Genomic DNA, 2,231 nt, shown 5'->3' with positions numbered 1-2,231 from the left:
GCCGGATGGGAGCCTGTGGCTGGAGCGCGTGGAGACGAGGGACACGGGCACATACGAGTGCGTCGCTCACAACCTCCTGGGCTCTGCCACAGCCCGAGCGTCCTTGGTTGTGAAAGGTACGAGGCGGCCCTGCCCAGACCGTGGGCCAAGGCGGGATCTCCTGCGAAAAGGGGATCTGTGTGTGGTTTGTGGTGGACCTGGCCCTCTGCCCTGCTAGCTCCCCGACTCTTCTCTTTGCTGAGAGTCACAAACATTGAACAAAGCAGCGGGGAGGGCCTCGTGGGTCACGGTGTCTGCCCTTCCCTGTGCAGTCAGAGAACCGAGGGTCCGAGATGCTCCATGTTCGCAGCTCCTGTCGGACCAGGGACTTGGGCTCTTCCAGCTCCCCTGGCACAGGCCCAGGTCCTCTCTTTGGACACTTTGCAGCTCTGCCTGGCCGGGTGGGCGCCCAGTAACCACTGCTGCTCCCAGCGGCACCACCCCTGCCGGTCGGCCTCCTCAGTCAGCGTCCTTCCCCCGTGGGGCAGCCCAGACTTTAACACGGAGAAGGTGACTCTGCCGAGAAACCATAACATGGCCCAGCCTGACTGGTGGAAAGCCGCTGGGTATTATTTCTGGGCGTCTGTTGTTCTGTAAATACTCCACCTTTGGGGCTCTATCTCCGGCCCCGTCCATGGCAGACATCACTAATCTATCGCTGCACACGCTGCAGATTCCTTCCCCACAGAACCCTGTTCCAGGCAGCAGCTGGGGACCACTTAGAACTGGGACTTGACACTTCGCCACTTGAAACCCACTCACTCTGCCGCCATTTAGAAAAACCCAACAAACCTTTTTAGGGGACATAATGGCCTCCTTGCCTTTTTATGGGTATTTTTTAAAAGATATTTTTATTGATTTCAGAGAGGAAAGGAGAGGGAAGGGAGCGGGGAGTATCAGTGATGAGAGACAATCATTGATCGGCTGCCTCCTGCACGCGCCCCTACTGGGGATCGAGCCCAAAGCCTGGGCATGTGCCCTGACAGGGACTCGAACTGTGACCTTCTTTCTGGTTCATAGGTCGGTGCTCAACCACTGAGCCACGCCGGCAGGGTCTCCTTACCTTTTTAATGGAAACAACTGCTTTTTACTTCATATATGTTCGCTGTAGAAAGGCCTGGTGATTTAGAAAAATCTGTGAAGAAAAAGGAATGATCAATCATCTCTCACCATGCAATGACCACAATGGCTTTGGCCGTGGTTATTTGGGGTATATCTTTCTACCCTCTTTTTCTCCAAATACGAAGAGAGAGGCTTTTCTGTCTACGACTGAGATCACGCGGGCAGGCGTCTTTACGACCTGCCGTGGCTCCCGGGCGTCGGACGGCACTCCTTGGCAGTCAGCCCGGCCCACACCCTCTTCATGGCTCCCTCCCATTCCACGGCAGCGTTTCCCAGCGTCATTGCTGCCGGCTTTGTGGAATAGGCCCCAGGTTTCTTCCCAATGTCCCCCCCAAACCACACTGTGTGCACGCCCTGTGTGCTGGCCCGAATCTTTCTACAGGATAAATTTCTTCAAGGGGAAAAAAAAAATTCTTCATGCGGCATCGCTTGAAGGTAAACGGTGTGCAAAGGCTTTGAGGCCCCCTCGCTCTGGTCTTGTCTTCTCTCCCTCCTTTTCCATGAGTCTTGGGGGGCCTATCCTGGCCTTGTGGGAAACGAGGCTGCCGAGTCACCCCGTGTCGGAGAAAGTGGCCAGTGGCTTGTCATTCCTGTCCTCCAGCCCCCGCCCCCACCACCCCCTTTTGAAGCTCCCAGGAGCCATGCTGTAGCTCTCTTCCCTGCAGCTCCCACTACTGCCTCAGCCCCTCAGCCACGGCCAAGGGCCGGTCCGTGCCTCTTCCTGGCCCCGCCATGAACTCAGGGCAGCAGATACTGACCAGAGACCTCCCTGCTGGGCGTCGTCTCCTCAGACCCCGGCTGTGGGCTGCAGGCACGGCACCACTTCCTGGACTCCAACATTCCCCAGCCCCGAATTCACCCGATTAGGAGCCTGGCGGTTCTGGTTGATGTTATGTTTTTGGACAGATCGTGGGCAATTTGTTGCTAATTTCCCCGGAGAGCTGGTGAGCGCCGAGGCAGGCTACCTTCTGTCTCTCTCCCCCTGGAATGCCATCTGCCGAACGAGGCATCTGGCCCATTAGCCAGAGGAAGCGGCCCCCGTGCCCACGCCATCTATCCGATTAGTGCGG

At 57.2% G+C, this 2,231-nt stretch overlaps 1 protein-coding gene across 1 annotated transcript in view; it reads left to right on the top strand.

The window, feature by feature from the left end:
• The first annotated feature begins 6 nt into the window (after positions 1-6).
• Positions 7-2,231, top strand: part of LOC102764684 (hemicentin-2-like) — a 6,784-nt gene continuing 4,559 nt past the window's right edge. The window contains exon 1 of the mRNA XM_015567984.1: positions 7-116. The gene's annotated coding sequence lies outside the window, so the exon portion shown is untranslated. The remainder of the gene's footprint in view (positions 117-2,231) is intronic.

This window comes from Myotis davidii, unplaced genomic scaffold (assembly GCF_000327345.1).
Source record: "Myotis davidii unplaced genomic scaffold, ASM32734v1 scaffold651, whole genome shotgun sequence".
Taxonomy (NCBI): Eukaryota; Metazoa; Chordata; class Mammalia; order Chiroptera; family Vespertilionidae; genus Myotis; species Myotis davidii.
The sequence above is the reverse complement of the archived record's forward strand: the minus strand, read 5'-3'. Positions and strand labels throughout refer to the sequence as shown.